The sequence below is a fragment of the Typopeltis vanoorti genome, chromosome 6 (assembly GCF_054136105.1).
Source record: "Typopeltis vanoorti isolate ZY-2024b chromosome 6, IOZ_Tvanoo_1.0, whole genome shotgun sequence".
NCBI classification, from domain to species: Eukaryota; Metazoa; Arthropoda; class Arachnida; order Uropygi; family Thelyphonidae; genus Typopeltis; species Typopeltis vanoorti.
In genome coordinates this window covers 88,397,858-88,417,797 of record NC_143554.1, presented here as the reverse complement: position 1 = coordinate 88,417,797, position 19,940 = coordinate 88,397,858, and the positions used below count along the sequence as shown (strand labels likewise).

Sequence of the window (19,940 nt, the reverse complement as noted above, 5' to 3'; positions counted from 1 at the left end):
ACATTCTCACGGACTTCCTGAGATACGAAACTTCCCCTTTTACATAAGGCTCCAATATTCTAAAATAATCCCCTGAAATGATGGAGGTCTGAGAACCAGTGTCTATCAGAGTCTTACAATATTTCCCACAGACTCTTCCCTCTATTATCATTCCATATGACTGTCCTTTACATCTTTGACCTCTATTCCAAGTCCTATTCGCGTATACATGGGACCTAGACTCCTCATTGTAACCTTTGTTGAAGGGGGTCTCTTACTGCTGAAACAATTGCGGGCAAGGTGCCCAATCTTGTCACAATTGTAACATCTAGGTAGTTCTCTTCTTTCATTCTGATCACTGGCCCTTCTTAGATTTGATGGATGTTCAGAGATGTCCTGTAAGGTCACTGCTGTCAATTTCTGCAGTCGATCAAGCAGAAGCTTTTGTAACTTCTCAACTTCTTTGCGAATCAGCTTTGTAGTTCCTTCGCTCATGTTGCTGGATGGCTCTAGGGCTCTCATGAATATTGCTCCCAGTTGTTTCATTATTTCGTCTAGTCTTTCCATAACAGGTTGCTGGAAACGTTCTACTTCCTGTTTAATTATAGATCTGACATTACATAATTCAGGAATGGTTTCTGTTAATCGATTAATTGTCTCAACACCATTTCCCTCACTTCTGTTGCATCGTATATCCCTGATATTGATATATCGAGGCAATATATTTAACTTTATCCTTTCCTACTTCAGCCGCTATATCAAATTCTATTGCATGTACCTCTTTGTTAAGACGGTTGCGCCATTGTAATGTGATCTTCACTAAATATTAATCTTAACGTTATGTCTCGCTTCTTTTATACCTTTTCTTACGTAATTTAACCTTTTAAGGGCCACCAGAAATTACCTGTTCCCCGAATTCCATGAGTTATCCTGGTCACTCAGGCAAAATTTATTTTTTATCTGTGCCAGCCTGGGCCTTAAGGTTAAAGATGAACTCAGCCTTTAGGGTAGTCACAGAATATCAGGTGCCACTAATAATGTTAATTGAATTCTTAGAAGCCATGGGTTCTCTGGCTTATTTTATTTGCAGTCGTGCCCTACTATTTTCAATTGGGGTATCCCAGCACACACACATACGATCATGGGTTCGATGTTTTATGAAGGGTCAGTCATCATGATCAGAAACAGATGTAAGTAAGGAATCAAAATATTTATTAAACTCATATAATGCTATACAAGTTATCAAATCTAATTTAAGCTTCTATCATTCTTTCACTCTTAAAACCATTATGCACTGACTTCAAAATGTTAGCAAATTCAATAACTCAACATATAATACATTTTTAATTACAGCTCAATTGGACATTTAGGCATTTTAACACATAAATAATCTCTCTCGGATTAATTCCAACAGAATCTCTATCTAACTGAAAGTTCTTAAAGTTCATTTCAAAAGCATAGTCATTTACATAAATCTTAGTTCTTCACTCTTTTTTCCATTACAAATTTTAAGATGCATTCTCTTAACACTGTTAGTCAATTCTCAAAAGGGGCTAGAACAAGTGAGAGTACTTATCTATTCTTTATCGGTTTTCTTCCGTCCTTCCTTCTTTGTTACGACTCTGGTTGTCTCGATCTTATCACCACGTGGGTTACATGTGCTCGCCTGAGCTGGGTGCTAGCTAAGGTTTTACGTCGATGACCTTCTCATTGACGGCTTACAGTTGATCTTGCCGAAATCTGCTGCAGTGTCATGCCAGAACTTTTCATAAGTCAGTCCTCAAAAATGAGAGCTGACTTGCGATGAACTCTTGGAGCACATGAAGAGAAATGCAGGAACAAGAAAAAACGGGGCGATTTACTTCTGTGTCACAGGTTTTATATGCTCCCCTGGAGCGCCACCGTTCCGAGTTTGAATTTCTCTTATCGTCTCGCCCATTGGTCTCAGGCTGGGTGACTTTACCAATCAACATACGGGACTTCTTGTTTCCGGGAACGTGTGCATCATGATGTCTTCTCAGATGTGATGCCTGCAGGTACTTATGCTGCTCTTATAGTATTAGGGCAATCTTTGCCTTTTGTGCACCCCCCAAATTGGATCTATCCTTTGTGCATCAAAGATTTGCTGCTTTCCCCAGACTTGTAGCTGGGGGGATGGATTCCCCTTTTCTTTCTTCCTTTATTACCATCATAGGGCTCATCCTGTCTGTGTCTATGCAGTGGTTCTCGTTAGGGTTGGGGTCCGGCGGATAGATAATCAGCTACCACGTTTTCTTTGCCAGGAATATAACTGATCTCCATGTTGTATTCCTGCATTTCGAGGAACCAACGCGCTATTCTCTGATTTTTATACTTCATTGAGGAGACAAAGGATAAGGGTTTGTGATCTGATCTGAGGATAATGCATTGCCCCAGCAACAAGTATCTGAACTTCCTAAGACTGCACACGATTGCCAGGGCCTCTCTCTCTATAACGGAGTAATTCTGTTCAGAGGACGACAATCTCCTACTCATAAAGGCAATTGGCCTAAAACTTTCTCCCTCAGCCTGTTCTAAAACAGCGGCAATGGTATTACTTGGAGCATCAGCAACAAGAAAGAATGTCTGTCCTATCTTGGGATGAGTGAGAACAGGCGCTGAAACCAAAGCGTTATTCAGAGCTCGGTGAGCTCTCTGCTGCTCTTCCCCCCATGTGAATTTCACCCCCTTTTTCGTAAGCTTCACTATGGGGTCCATTAACTCAGAGCACTGGGGAATAAATTTCCTATAGAAATTCCCCATTCCCACATACCTCCTGATTTGTCTAACGGTGGAGGGAGGTTTGCATCCAAGACAGCATTCACATTTTCTTTGGAAGGTCTTATTCCCATGCCACTCACAAGGTGTCCAAGGTACTCGACTTGCTTTAAGAAAAATTTGCACTTGGAGCACTTGAGTGAAGGGCGGGCTTCGCTCAGTCTGTGTAGAACTTTCAGTAGAATCTCCTTGTGTTTGGCTATTGTGGACGAGTAGATCAGGAGGTCGTCTTGGAAACATAGGACTCCCTTACCCAATACATCAGATAGCAGAGTGTTCATGAGGCTCTGAAAACTCATGGCTGAGTTCCTTGCTCTCTGGGGAAGGTGGCACAATTGGTATTTTTGCCATTTAGTAGTGAAAGCGAAACACGGTCTGTCCCACTTCCTAAGGGGAATTTGGTAGTAGCCAGAGTTTAAATCGAGTTTAGAGAACACCTTTGCTCCCTCCAGGCCGACCTGCAACTCCTCTATCATACACATAGGGAAATCAATAGGCACAGTGACCTTATTAATCTCCCTAAGGTTCAACACGAATCTTAGATCACCATTGGATTTTTCCACCAGGATAAAAGGGCTGTTCCAACGAGAGTTCAACTTCTCAATAATTCCCGCCTTTTCACATTCTGCTAAGAGATTATTCAACTTGTCTTGGTGTTTCAGAGGAATCTTGTACTGCCTTGTATAACAGGAGTTTCTGAAGTGACCTGTACAGAATGCTCCACCACATTTGTGCAGCAAAGGGAATTGATTCCCTCTGTGAATACTCCGGGGAAATTCTTGTAGCAGGTGTGGAAGAATTCTCTAATTTCTTCCTTGACCAGTTTAGTGTGATGCAGTTCCACTGCATCGTGTATGAGCCTTTCCTTCCATTCATGATTATTGCTTGGACTGCCTACTTCAACCTTCATGGTTTCATTCACATTATTTCCCTCCTTGGGGCTGTGACCAATTCAGAAAGTTCTCCCACAAAGAGAAAGAGACTGATTTCCGAAATCGCATGCAAAATTGTTCCGTTTCAGAAAATCTCAACCCAGAACAACCTAATTGCTAAGGTCCGTCATCTCAGGTAGAACTAATAGTTCGTGAGTGAAATCTATGGCGTCTTCTCAGATGTGATGCCTGCGGGTGCTTACGGTGCTCTTATAGTATTAGGGTGATCTTTGCTCTATGTGGCTGAATAAATGCATTCTTTCATTTATAACATTTCACTGATGATTTCTCTCATATCTGCCCCTTTTTGCTGACTTACATTCATGCTAGACATATAGATACATTAATTTAAATTCACATAATTCACAGTTTATCATACAAGATGTTGTTACAAAAAAAAACATAGTTACACTGCGCTAAAAGATAAGTATGCATATACATTTTTTTGTTAATTGTTAGATTCTGGAATGGTGACGTCATGTAAAATTTGAAGTCGCCTATTTCAGATCTAACACTTCCCTTTTTATTCTTGGACTTATCCTTCCTCTCCCTACTTTCTTTCTCCTGTTCTTGTCATTTAATTGAGCTGCGATCTTCTCAACCATGTTAACAAGGCTGGCAGCAGTTGTAGGATGGATGTCCCCAAGAATCTGCTCTCTTTATTTCACAGCACTGTAGCACTCATCCAGATTGGATATTCTTTTGCTGAAAGCTCTCTCTCTCTTAACTCTTGTCTCATCCCCAGTCTGATTTGCTGGAAGACAGCCCAGTCCAAGTGGGATCTTTCCTCATTCGAGACGTTCAGGGTACTTGCCACAGTTAACAATCTGGTCTGAAAATCGGACACACTTTCTCTGTCTTTTTGAGAGCATCTCTGGAGCTTCCACAAGTTAGGCCCCAAACTTCTCAATTTAGAGAATTGAGAGATTAGGACTTCCTTAAATTCAGAATATTCCAGAGTTTCTTTTAGAACAGGGGAGGAGTATTGGAAGGTTTTGGCCTTACCTACTAGCTTACTGTGGAGTAGCACCAGTAGCTGAAAGTCTGTCCATCCTTTCTTAGCTCTTCAATATAGCAAAAGAACGCTATTACGTTGTCCGTCTCTTCCCCCCGAAAATTGCGGGAACACCTGTTGTGGATTTATACACCTAAAGAACCCTGTATCGTTCATTCCTGAACAACTAGTAGGAGTGGACATGCTTATACCTGAGTGTACAATATACTACACTAGAAAATATTCAAATTACTCAAAATTTAACCTTTACTCTTAAAATGCCCGGTCAGAATCCGAAATCTACTCACTGTGAACTGTCTAAGATTTCAATTTAATAGTACAATTCACATCCTTTCGGCTGTGCCATTTTGTTATAATGTTGTGTTGTATTAATATTTATATTTTACTTAATAAGGTTTAATTCCTTCTTAACTCTTGAATAATTTTGTCCTATCATAGCAGCGCCTATAATGTGTTTGTCTTACTATTATATACTTCAGCCCCTTAGATTATCACGTGTGCGAGTCTGATCTACAAAGGGATTGTCTCAAGGTTAAGCCAACTCCTTGGTAACAAAGCTTCTGAAGTTAACTTCCCTTAAGGTTCTGGGAAAATTTATTTGTTCTGCTGTGCCACCCAGAACCCTTAGATTGGAAAAATTTCTCAGTCAAGAAGTGAACCTTCAGATATGCATGTGGTTAATCTAATCTATTTCTATACTAAGTTATCAATTATCAATACCTTCTATAATCAACCATGTTTGCAGTTGTGGTCTTAATTAACAATTATCTCCTGCTTAGATCCGAATAATTTATGAGTGGTGAATCGGATTCTTAGACACCGGTAACCAAATTAATAAGTGCAAAAGGTTTATTTAACATAATGATTATCATAGAATAAAGAACTTTCAATAAAGAAATTTCAATGATTATCATACAGAATAAAGAACTTTTTAAATTAATCAATATGCAACATAGTAATTAATACTACAAAACATTATGTTCAAAGATTTAAAGCTCGCATTCTTAGATTCTAAAACCAATAATGACTTTTAGGTGTTAATCAAGCATTCTGGATTTAGACATCTCTACAGCCCTTAGGGGTGTATAGAAAGATAGCACCTTGTTATCGATGTCAGCTGCTAATCTCAGGGTCAGGATGTTCGGCTCTGGTCCTCACATACACTCAATTGTCACTTATGGCTCCAAGAAACTGATAGTGCACAGCAGCAACCACACCCCAGTAAACCGCCTCGGCTGGAGGACTAAACTAAGTGAGGGTATCAGCAATATACAATGCTGTAAATAGGGAATGTCACCCTTTATGTGCATGAAGTCTGGAATGGCTAAGATAGCAGAAGAATCAACACTGACTGATCAATGGCATGACAGCAAGATGTGAGGCACATCAAGGGCACACTCTTGACATCTAAGAGACTTGTGGCCAGCCGTCGTGGAAGAGATAGGGGCCTTACCATGTATTTATCCATTGTCAACCATGAAACACGCCATGCCACAATATGAAGTTAGAGATGTGGTTGAGATCCCTGCAACCATCAGCTCTTATAGCTACAGAGAAGAAATGCTTGAAACCGGGAATTGTAAGACAAGAATCACTAAGGTAGTGTACGAAGATAATATCTCAAACCTTCTCAGATGTCCCTTGTCTGAAAACTAGGAGCAATCTCTTGAAAATAGTAACATGAAACATCAGAACACTCTACGAGGCAGGCAAATTAGATAACCTACTCCAAGAATTAGAAGGGGGTGCTTAAGGGTCAAAGCTGTATAACTCAGAGGAGACCTCCACATAGCCTTTAAAGGAATGCAGAGAACCGACCAGGGCTTCTGACCTAATGTCCAATCTTCACCTTCTTGTGGTGCACCCTGTTGGGTATCTACTTTGATACTGAACGAACGAGGATGGGCTGGCAATTTGGGATTTAGCCGACCAAATTGTATTCTTATTGGTTAAACCAAAATAAAAAATGATGGTACAACATGACAAAATTTCATGCCGGCTAGGGCGTCGCCCGGTTAAACAAGGCCCCCGTTGTTTTCGCCAGGGAACCAGGGCGAACAGCGAAAAGTCAGCTACTACTGGAACAAATCTGAAAACAAACCCCAACTCAACATCACCAGAGTTAAAGATCGGTACTATCAACGTAAGAAGCCTGAATGGCAAAGAAATGGAGCTAGCTGAGGAATTAGAAAAGTACCAGATCGACATAATAGGGGTGACTGAAACAAAAAAGACAAAAACTGGTGAGATCTTTCTGAGCAATAAATACAAAATGTTATATTCAGGCAATGACAATCAAGGAAAAGAAGGAGTAGCCATAGTATTCAACACAAAATACGAGGCTAATCTTCTTGAATGGCAGTCAGTCTCAAGTAGAGTAATGTGGGCAAATATGAGAATGGGGAACTGGACAATGAGACTTATTTGTGCCTATGGTCCCACAGAAGGTTCTACTAAGGTAGAAGTGGAGGAATTTTTTGAAGCTTTCGAAAAAGCAACTGACACAATGAAAAAGGAAAAGTTGGTCCTTGTTGGGGATCTAAATAGTAGAGTAGGAAATGATTGTGAGACATACAAAAATATTTTGGGAAAATTTGGAGAAAAGAGCAAAGCTAATAATAATATCAAATATCTGTTGGATTTCTGCTCAGGACATGGACTGGTTATTACTAACACCATGTTCCAACATAAAAATGTGCACAAATTCACATGGAGAGAAGAGGCTAGGAATAAGAAAAGTCTCATTGACTATGTTATTGTTGATAGTGATGTTTTCTCCCTGGTGCAGGACACCAGAGTGTACAGAGGATTTGAAATTGGAAGTGATCACTATTTAGTCTTGAGCAGGATAAAATTGAATTTCATATTGAAAAGAATAACATATAAGAAAGTTTTAAAGCGAATAAAAGTTGAGCAGCTCTCAGATGTGAACTGTAGACTAAAATACAGAAATACTATTGAAAAGAAAATGAAAGAGTTTGAGAACAGGAATCAAACCTTGGAGATTCAGTGGCAAACTCTGAATGAAACATTGATTCTGCCAGAGAGGCATGTGGTGAGGTTGTGTGCAAGGATAAAAAAATCAGAACTCCCTGGTGGACACAGGAAGTTAAAGAGGCAGTGAAGGAAAAGAAGAAAGCATATCAAAAGTTCCTGGCAAATAAGTCAGCTTTTACTCTTACAGAATACAGAGACAAATGTAAGAAAGCTAAACAGTGTGTAAAACTAGCTAAACAAAAGTCATGGGAGGACTTTGGCAAGAATATAGAAAATAAATATCAAGAAGGTGACAAAATATTCTGGAGGTTGTTGAAGAAGCTTAGGAATGGAGGAAAGAGTGCTGTAAAAGGAATTAGAGATGATAAAGGTGAAATGAAAACAGGAGAAAAAGATATCCTTGAAGTATGGAGTAATTACTTTGAAAAACTGCTAAATGAAACAAGCAGTGATGACAGCACAGTGATAAAAAACACTGACCAGGCATGCAGTCAGGAATACATATCCATACTTGAAGTAGAAAAAGCCATCAAAGGCTTGAAATGTGGAAAGGCAGCAGGAGTAGATGATATTCGACCAGAAATGCTGAAGTATGGTGGTATAAGAGTCTTACAGTGGCTGCACTGCATAGTTCAGAAAGCCTGGACAGAGGGACGAATTCCCGATGATTGAAGTAGAGCTCTCATAGTATCCATATATAAAAAGGGAAATAAAACTGAATGTGAGAATTACAGAGGTATTTCCCTACTGAGTGTTCCTGGCAAGATCTATGCAAGTATACTTGAGAAACGGTTGAGAAGAATTGTGGAAGAAAAGCTGGATTCAGGCCAAATAGAGGCTGTCAGGATCAGATCTTCACTTTACGACAAATAGTCGAGAAAGCACGGGAATATAACAAAGATCTGTATTTAAGTTTTGTCGATTTGGAAAAGGCATATGACAAGGTGCCAAGAGAGAAGCTATTCAATACGCTGCAGTTATATGGTGTCAATGGGGCATTATATCAAGCAATACGTAGTCTTTATTTGAGTTGTGAGTCAGCAGTTAGAATTGAAGGAAGTACAGGAAGATGGTTTAATGTTAAATCTGGTGTCAGACAAGGATGTACATTATCCCCTCTGTTATTCATTATCTATATGGATCACATTATGAAGGAATGTGGTATTAAACCTGAAATCAAAACTGGAGATGTTAATGTCAGCTCTTTGCTTTATGCGGATGATGTTATACTTCTAAATAAATCCGCTACAAGTCTGCAAGATTCTCTGACTAAATTGAATAGCTGTTGTAATAGATATGGTATGAAGGTCAGCAATAAAAAGACAAAGACAATGAAAATAGGCAGAATCACTGAAAATGTCAACTGTGTTGTGAATGGAGAACCTGTGGAACAAGTAAAACATTTCAGCTACTTAGGCACAATTTTTACTGAAGATGGTAAACTAAATATAGAAATAGATAACAGAATCAGCAAAGCTGGTATCGTGGGAAGTCAATTGAATAAATTCATATGGAATAAGAGGAAATTAGTCGGAACACTAAATTAGCTGTATACAAGACTGTGTTCAAACCAATTTTAACTTATGGATCTGAGAGCTGGGACAGAAGTAAAACACTTGACCAAAGACTAGAGACCGCAGATGTGAGAGTCCTGAGAAAGATTAGAGGCGTGAACAGATGGCATCATTGGCAACATCATATTAAAAATGAGGATATTAGGAAAGAACTTGACATTGTCAGCATCCAGGAATGCGTTAGCAGAGCTAATCTCAGATGGTATGGTCACTTAAATAGAATGGGAGAGGAAAGATTAGCAAAACAAGTGTTCTCTGCCAGGTTGGCATTTAAACGACCTAGAGGAAGACCAAGATATAGGTGGATTGATACGGTACAAAGTGCCTTAGACGATAGAAATATAAGATCTGATAATGTTGGAGTCTTGACAAGTAACAGACTGATTTGGAGGAAAATTGTAGATAGGAAGTTAGTAATGATGTAATTTTTTCATGTAGTACTGTCATATCCTGTACACCCCTTGAGGGTGCATGGCAGGAAGTTGATGATGATGATGATGAAGAATTAGAAGTGATGAAGGCCGATATTGCAGGTATCAGTGAAGTGAGGTGGACAGATACAGGCAAAATAAGAAGGAAAAATCACACTATAATCTACTCTGGCAGTGACTTACACCTTAATGGAGTAGTGCTTTTCCTAAGTAACAGAATTGCAAAATCTCTACAGGGATATTGGCCCATAAATGACAGAATCATAACAGCCAAAATAACTGCACAATCATTCAACCTGTATATTATCCAAGCATATGCACCAACCCAAGATCACCCAGATGAAGAGTTGGAACAATTTTATCCAAACTGCAATCTCCAGTGCTAAGTCAGATGGTTATTATAATGATGGGCGACCTAAATGCAAAAGTGGGCTCAGAAAAAATCTCATTTTGCATGTGAAACAGAAATGAAAGAGGTGAAAGAGGGCTTGGAATCAGAAATGAAAGAGGTGAAAGATTAATTCAATTCTGTGAAACCAATGACCTAATAATTGCCAACACACTGTTTAAACATCCTCCCAGAAGACTATATACCTGGAAAAGCCCTGGGGACATCTACAGAAACCAAACTGACTATATAATAATAAGCAAAAGATTCCGAAATGCAATAACACAAACAAAAACATATCCTGGAGGACATAGAATCGGACCACAACCCAGTGATTGCAAAAATCAAAATAAAACTTAAGATACCGAGCCGACCATTCATAAGAGAAACTTATAATTCAGACTCGCTTAACAATCAAGAAGTTAAAGACTGCTTTATAAAAGAATTCACAAAATCCCTTAACAAGTCTGACACCACAACTCACACAGAAAATAGAACACCAATTGATGAAATTAACATGAACTGGCAAACAATCAAGAACAGCATTAATGAAGCATCCAAAAATACACTCCCACAATTAAAAAGGAAAAGGAACAAACCTTGGATGAATGAAAAAATACTGATGTTGATGGAACAAAGAAAAAAGTTAAAGAACAAACCTGAATATAAAAGCATGAATAAAGAAATAAAAAAAGAATGCAGGAAAGCCAAACAGGAATGGATTAAACATAAATGTATAGATATAGAAAACCTGGATAGAAAACACAGAAGCAGAGAAATGCATGAAAAGATCAGAGAAATGACAAGCAGGACAAATACAGAAAACTATGCAAGTGTCATTAGAGACTCAAGAGACCATATTCTAATGGATAAAAAAGAAATCATGGAAAGATGAATTGAATACACAAGGAAATTATATGAACAACAAAGGAATGATATTCCTGAGCAGACTGATTTAGAAGGACCATCCATTTTACTCTGTGAAGTTGAAAGTGCCATCAGAAAACTAAAACCACATAAAGCTACAGGAATAGATAACATCTTGGCAGAATGATTGAGGGGTCTCCATGAAGGAGGACTGAAATTTCTAACAAAATTATGCAATAAAATATACGAGACTGGATTTCTACCCAAAGATATTAATCACTCAATTTTTGTTCCAATTCCCAAAAAAAAACAAAAGCTACAAGATGTGAAGAGTTCAGGACAATCAGCCTCATCAGTCAAGTATCAGAAGTCCTCCTATGCGTTATTCTTGAAAGAAATAAAAGAAAAATAAGCATAGAAATAAATGATACACAGAGTGGCTTCAAGGAAAATGTAGGTACAAGAGAAGGTATTTTCAACGTCAGAACCATCATAGAAAGATATCTAGAAAAACAAAAAGATGTGTACCTCTGCTTCATGGATTACAAAAAGGCATTTGACAATGTCCAACATGAACAATTAATTGAAATCCTTTCAAAAATAGGCATGGAATGGAAAAGACAGGCTATTAAGTAATCTTTACTAAGAACAGACTGCATCTTTGAGAATAAATAGAGAGACCTCAGAAGAATTCCCAGTTCAGAAAGGTGTGAGACAAGGCTGTGTTTTTTCGCCAATTCTCTTTAACCTGTACACAGAAGAAATATTTAATAAAATTATAACCTCAAAGGAATCACTGTATAGGGCAGAAATATTAACCTAAGATATGCTGATGACAAGGTTCTTCTAGCTGAAAACAAATATGACCTCAGTTTCAACTTTAAAAAGATAAAAATCATGATAATTTCAAGAGAAATTATTCATATGCATATTCAAAAATATGCATCAATATAAAAGGAAATAAATTAGAACAGGCACAAAAATACATATACCTCAGACACTTGATCACAGAGAATGGTAGGAAAGAAGATGAAATTAGAAAAAGGATTGAAATTGCAAGGTCAACTTTTTCAACAGTATGAAAAATCTACTAACATCTAGAGAATTAAATCTGAAAACAAGACTAAGAATCTCCAAATGCTACATATGGTCTACATTATTATATGGAGTAGAGACATGGACACTCTCTCCAATCTGAGTGTGAAAAAACTGGAGGCATTTGAAATGTGGATGCTGCGAAGAATTATGAGAATATCATGGAAAGACAAATGAAGAGATACTAGAGATGGCAGGCATAAACAGGAGGCTGATGAAAGAAATAAAAAAGAGAAAAGTCAGATATTTTGGACATATTCGGAGACATAACTGGCTACAAAGGACACTTCTCGGAGGAACTGTTGAGGGAAAGAGAAAGAGAGGAAGACAAAGACTGGAGTGGATGAAAAATATAGAAGATTGGATTTATCTCTCATATGAGGAATGCAGCAGAGAGGCGCAGAATAGGACATGGTAGAGACACATGGTAGTCAATCTCCTGGAGGGAGAAGACACCTGACAGCACAGCCCTTAAACATAGCTAGCAATCAACACAAGTACAATTATAATACATAGCACATATTGCTCACCAACTACGATTAAAATATCACAGTCCTGTCTGAATTTGAGATAGTCTCAAAACTTTATGAAAGTCTATGATTCTTAAGTTACAATTAACTTCCTCTCACACATTACTTGATTAAAGGTTTACTATACCGAACTTGGGGATTTCTCATGCTTGTTCTTTCGATTCTTGGATTCCTTTCCTTCTAAACATTTTTTCCCCCTCTATTTTAAGGCTAAAATTCCTGTCAGCTTAGGTTGGTCCTAATGGTGTCTGCGAACCGATCATCTATGCTTAGAATATTCAAGGCGATTCTGCATCCATAAGGCACGCTACCAGGCCACTATCTTTCCGGGAGTTGCCCATTGCTTCGAAAATCCTCTATTCGTTCATCATAAGGCTTGGATTCCGCGATCCCTCTAATCATGACTCGACACCCCCGAATTCGGCCACCGAGAGAGAACAGAGACTCCAGACAAAAAGCACATGGTGGGGGGTTCCAGCCATTTTATATCAACCCCTACCAGGACTCCTTGTAACCCTAAATTTTCACCCGACACTTTATTCCTTTGCACTCATGGGTCTTGCCTTTCCGTAGCATCTTCCCCAAAAACTTCCCTAAGTTCATGTGCCGTATGCACGCATGACCGCTTGAGGCAACTTACCAATCTGATGTCTTGCCTGCGTACTTTGACCTTATATTCTCAGTTGGTTATATGCAATTTACACAGTAATTCTTTAAATCAATTCTAACAGAAAATATGTATATAACAAATTCATCATCTAACATACAATTTAGTAGGTATTTTACACAGGAATATTCACAAGTTTTACACTAATTATGGTATCCAATATTTTTCAGGCTATATCCTTTTCAAGGATTTTAATTGTCAAATTATGAATGAAACATTCCTTAGTGAATTGTATTCATTTACAATTTAACAATGACACACCCAAAATAAATATAAATAAACTACAACTGAATAAATTTTACCATGGAAATAGAAAAGGAAAATAAACTGTCATTAGTAGATATCTTGCTCTACTTCAGGTGAACAAACTACTTCTATCATGAATTTACCTGCACTAATCGCTATATACAGCAGCAGTCTGTTCACATTCTCCCCTGCCTCCACCCCCCCCCAACAAAAAAAAAAAAATTAGAATCAAAAACTTTACTACATCATGCTCCATGTATGCCCTAACCAACAAGATTCCATTCAAGAATCTCTCAATATCAGATATATTATGCAACTAAATGGCTTCTCAAAACAGACTATGTTTTTGATTCTTACAAGTTTCCCAATAATAGCCTGAAATTACATGGAGAATCCCAATTCAATATATTTCTCCCATTTATGAACCAAAATTCTCAAGAAAAACCTAACATTTGTTCCATTTATCAAACTTTCCTTATGATTTCCTTCTATTAAAGATAAATGATCTCATCTTTCTCTACTTGTGATTGCCACATTTTCCTATTTCAAACTGGATGTTCTGAGGAAAAAAATTTACAAGAACATCAATCCAATCTTGCATTATTAAAAAGAAATTGGAGAAATTTGGCATAGCACAGCATAGAAATGACACTGGCCACAGAATCTTCAATTCTATGATCAGTGTCTAAAATATGCTTAAACCATCTATGCTGCTCAAGAATGTTTATTTAGGGAGAGCACCAAAGCTCTGTTTCATTGTCCTAACCAGAATTGAAACAACTGCCTCTCCTTATTAAAAATCTAGGAAAGCCTCATCTTATCAGACATCAATAATTTTTTTTTTATTCGACTACTACAGCTCTCTCTCACACACACTGCACTATTTTAAATAATCAATTGTCAATGGTCTATATTGTACATACTAGCCTTTCTGTCACTGATGGCCTATAAATTTCAGTTTGAAATATTTGGCAATTAAACTTTATTTTAATTATTTCATTATCCTTGTGTGTACATATAATTTACACTTATTATAAATGATCTGCTTTTATTGACTTCAAATTTTTTCTTAATGGACAGGATTTGAAGTACACTAATGGGTGTAGTCGTCAGCAACAATGCTGACGGTAACTCCATATCCCTTTTCATTTGATAAACCTTGTATTATCCAACTGTTAGAAACCTCAAGATTATGATTCTTTAATTCCCTCTCAAGATTATCATAAACAATGTCCTAAACTCTGATCTCTTTACTACATTTCAATGGACAAGGACAACCTTGTGGACTTTAATACCTTTCCCATAACTTCTGACAATATATCTACATATCAAACACGATCAGATTTCCCTTCTAGGGCTGACCTACAGTTTCAGTCTATCCCAGCAGAACCATCTCACAGTATTTAAATTAAGGGGATATTAAATCCCACATGTTTCAAAACTGAATAAGAAACTCAAAGATCGAAATCAAAGAGTTTCATGCTGAATATAGTAAACCATAAAAGTATCGTCAAATACTAGCGTAAGCCAAAGCACATAGTACAAACTAGGGCAACTCGTAGCAAAGATGGGTAAAGTTTGATCGCTATTCTTAGTATTTCCCATAATGTAAAACACATCTCCTAGGAGATGTATGATGTTATACATTATGGTGGGAGGTCACTACCCAGACCAGTTTCGACCTTTATTGAGGTCTCATCAGTGAGTAGGTAGACCAAATTAATACTAGGGGGTATGCTTTGGCTTACGCTATTTGCTGATACTTTTATAGTTTACTATATTCGGCATGAAACTCTTTGATTCCAATCTTTGAGTTTCTTATTCGGTTTTGAAACAATGTGGGATTTAATATCCCCTTAATTTAAATAATGTTACATTGCCGAAGTGAAGCCTACTGGCTCTTTATATTTAAGTAATTTAATGGGTGCACCTTTTTGACATCTCACAGTCTTAGCTTCTGTACTTTACTCAAGGCACTACTTCTCACCTGCTAACTCCCAAATCTGCCCAACCATAGAATACTGCTCGCACATTTGGGGTGGTGCAACCAAAATCCTCTTTAAGATTACTTTTTGCTATTGAGAAGAGGGCAATATAGTTAATTGATGATCCCTCCCTCTCTCACAGAGCTGCTGCAATCTCTCTCTCTCTCTCTCTCTCTCTCTTGTAAATGTTAATTTTCTACCTTATGCCTATTTTAGATACTTTCACAGACAGTGCTCTGCTGAACTAGTGACTATCATTCTCCACTTTCCTCCAGCTGTTGCTCAACACCCATTTACAGTTCAGCTTCAAACTTGCAAACCAATTTCTCTGCCTTCTCTTTCATTCTTTATCTCTGTTCTTTGGAACAGCCTACTCACTGTCATCAAAAAAGTCAATGATTCCTCCTTTCTTCTAACCTCCTTGTCTACACACACAGCAGTATTTATTTCGTGTGCCACACACACACACACACACACACACACACACACACACACACACACACACACACACACACACACAGCAGTGATATAAGTCTTGCATGACCTTCTGTATGTGAATCACAAATAAACAGTATATACATACACTGTTCATAAGTGTTATTAATCTGACTCCAAATACAACATGGAACTGTTTAATAACATTTTTCAAAGGCTGTGAAAACTAAACAGTATAACTACTAAAAGCTGTAATACTTTTAGTAGTTATGCTGGATAAATAACTCTTCATTATTTTATAATGATGCAAATTTTTTTAAAATTTTTTAATGGTGCTCCTGGTTATTAAAGTTAGAAACTCACAGCATATTAATGCTATGGGTAGATAAGGCAGAAATCCTGCTCTGACGACTAATATCGTTTATATAAAAGGCTAATTGTTTATATCGATGATACTAATATTAATATCATCGATATAAATTGCAATATTATTAGTAAATAATAATATTGTAATGTTATATAACTGATTTTGCCTGGGATAAAAATTAAATAAACTGTCAAACTTATGTGATACAGAAATTGTACATTGCAATAAATTTTTCCTCCATAGTCCAATCAAAACTTCCTTTGGAATTAATAATTATATTATATAACATTATATTTATTATAAGGAATTTTTACAGAATACATAAAATTCAGAGATCCATTTGAATTCATATACGCACAGATAATTTTCTGTTACTGAATAAAACTTTCTTTTTTAAATATACTTCACATCAACACTGAATATCTAAAGAAACAAGTAATCTGAAGATCAAAATTAATAAATTAAGAAATTCACTTATTTTGATACAGTTAAACAAAATTTATCACAAAACTATTAATTAATGAAATATTAGTGCTTCAAATAAAAAGAACAAGTGATTCCATTCTTACTTCACATCTAATCCCCCCCCTTTTTTTTTTATGTATCTGATATCTATCTTCAATAAATATAGATAAATCATGCAAGTGTATTTCTAATAAACACAGAAATTTATTCTTTATTGGAAGCCAGATCTGATATCCATAATGAATTCCATTTAAATAGTTCTGTAAGCATCATTTGAGCAGCTATGACTTTATGAAGTTGAAGAACAAAAGATTATTAGTTTTCATAACAGATGCAAACTATTTTTTTAATCATAAAATAGTCAAATCTGGCTTCCATTAAAGAATAGATTTTGATGTTTATGATTTGCAAAAATTTACATCTGTCATGAAACCGATAAGCTTTTAATCAATAACTTTGTAAATGGATACAACTACTTAGAAGATTATTATTATTAAGAGACATATCCAAGGAGTCAGGGACTCACTAAGGGAAGCCACATATTACTCGCACCAGCTGTCATACCTTTTTTTGATTTCATTCACACAATGAAATCAAAATTCACCTGCATTCAACTGCCAAAGGCAATCTATTCCAACCACACACCACTTCGAGAAAAATCTAGCTCTCATCTCATTGACTGCAGTCATCCTCAACGTCCATGGATGCCCTTTTGTCCTTTTCCCAGCTCTCTATAAAATGAAAAATTTCATCTACTGGTATTCTGTATGACTCTTTTAGAAGTTTGTAAATCTCAATCAATATCATTCCTCTTTCTCTTATTTGCTAGTGTCTGCAGTCCACAAATTCTCAATCTGTCAAAATTCTATACTCAACAATCCTGATATCATCTTTATCATACTTCTTTGCACTCTAGATCTGCATCACCACGAAACCCAAGAGAGACACATGCACACAACAATCCAAGTGAGGTCTTAAAAAGGTCTAGTCAAGAGGTAAATGACTTCTTATCTTTACATAAGGTTTTTATTTCAAACATTGCAATTATCCCCTGAGTTTTATTTGCAATTGTTGCTATGTGGCCCTTGAAAGTCTACTTCCTATCTATTAAAACTTCAAGATTCCTAAACCTGAATGGTTTCTTCTAGCATAATCCCACCAATATGACACTGGATATCTCATCACACCAGAATGCATAACTTTGCATTTACTGACAACAAACTGACAGTCATAAGCCCACGATTCCAGCATATTCAAATCAAACTTAGAACTATTAGCATGGAATTCAAATTGTGTGTGTGTGTCACTTAAAAAGTAACACACATTGTGGACAAAGCTGTGGACTGTATTCCCTGGGAAACAGATGTGGTGAGAGACTGTTCCACAGGGCAGCAATGGAAGAGATGACCAAAGAAGAGGAGAAATTTGTTCTGGGAGTTTATAGTTGAACTGTGAGAGGGTGTTTGTTGATTGGCTGCTGAATTTGGATGGATTTGATGGGGGGGGGGGGGAGATTATTGATGTCATTTTGATGAACAGGTCATACAAGTATTTCTAGAAGATGTAGGATGTGGAAACGACCTGTGTGAAAATGAGTGGAGTATATTAGTGAGAGAGGGATCATCAGTCAATACTATCCTTTTCTGTATAGCATCCACTTTTAGGGGCACTACCCCAGATGAGATGTGAGAGCAGTATTCGATAGTCACTGGAGTTGATTTGTATTTGTGAATTATGATTAGGGGCTGTTTGGGGCTGAAATAATATCTTGAGTGAAAGAGAAAACCAAATGTTTTGGATGTTTGGGCCGAGACAGATTTGGTGTTAGAGTTATCCCAAAAAGTAAATTTCATTTTGAATAGATTTGAGTATTGTGAAGGATAAGATTGAAAGAAAAGTGTTCTCTTTTGGTGGGAAATAATACAAAGCTGTATTTTGCTAGCATTGAAGTTGACAGGTATCCAAACCTCATTGATGAATGTTTTGAATATCACAATTTAAAGTAGCAGAGGTTAAAGTTCTGCAGGTCATCATTTAGTGTTGCATCAGTTTCAGAATAGAAATTCAGGATGATGGCATTATACTTTGCTTTCTGTCTCAATTATGTCTTGAACCGAAGAGGTAATGAGGTCATGAAGCTCGCTGGCATTGCTGGAAAAAGGCATGTCAGCTTCAAGTCCTTTTTTTCAACTGTGTTAATTTTCTGGGAGAAAGTTTCGTCAAGCATGACAGCTAGACTTGATAGTAATGTATTACAAAAAATGTGATATCAATTAGTGACTTCATAACACACCATACAAAAAATAATTTTTACAATGTAAGATAGACATTTAATGCCTATTTCATCTTGTGTAACAAATTAAAACCATCTGCACCTCTGAAAGGCAGCCTATAGATTGTGTGTACCAATGGAATGGCATGCCTTGAGCCTAGCAATAATGTATTGGGTTGTTGCAAAAGAATAAAAAGAAGAAGAATACCTGTTTAATCAAAGTAATCTCCAGTAGCATCAATGCAGTGTTGTCAATGTGTGGCAAGGTCATTTATACCACATTTGTAAAAATCAGTGTCTCTGGAAGTGATGAAGTCCTCCACTGCCTGATAAACTGATGCGTCGTTGGCAAGGCATTTCTTGGACAAAAAATGCCTCAAGTGACGGAAAAAATGGTAATCTGTTGGGGAAATGTCAGGAAAGTATGGAGGATGAGGCACAATGTCGTATCCCAAATTGTTGATTTGTTGTATGATTGACACTGCCATACATGGTCAGGTGTTATCCTGAAGCAATAGGACTTCATGTCTATTCACAAGTGCTGGTTGCTTAAGGCACAATTTGTCATGCATTTGCCGAATATCTGTACAATATCGAGCTGCATTTACCGTTTCATGTGTACGTGTGCGATTGTCGTAGAACATCCACAGTCATGATTCGTTACAGGAACCTTTCTTCTTTACTTAAGAGAGAAGAGCACACTTCCAAACGGCGTGCTTTGTTTTCATCAGTGAGTTCGTGAGGCACCCACTTGTCGAGCTTCCTTACTTTTCCTATTATTGCCAAGTGCCATGAAACAGTTGAGAAGTGTACATTTAGTATCTGGGCGATCTCTCATACAGTTTGTCGTGGATCTGATTCAATTAAATCCTTTAATTCATTCAAATCAATGGAGGAAG

The 19,940-nt window shown here is 37.2% G+C and overlaps 1 protein-coding gene across 1 annotated transcript in view; it reads right to left on the bottom strand.

The window, feature by feature from the left end:
- Positions 1-19,940, bottom strand: part of pix (ATP-binding cassette sub-family E member 1 pix) — a 164,315-nt gene that overhangs the window by 103,831 nt on the left and 40,544 nt on the right. The gene's annotated exons all lie outside the window — the stretch shown is intronic.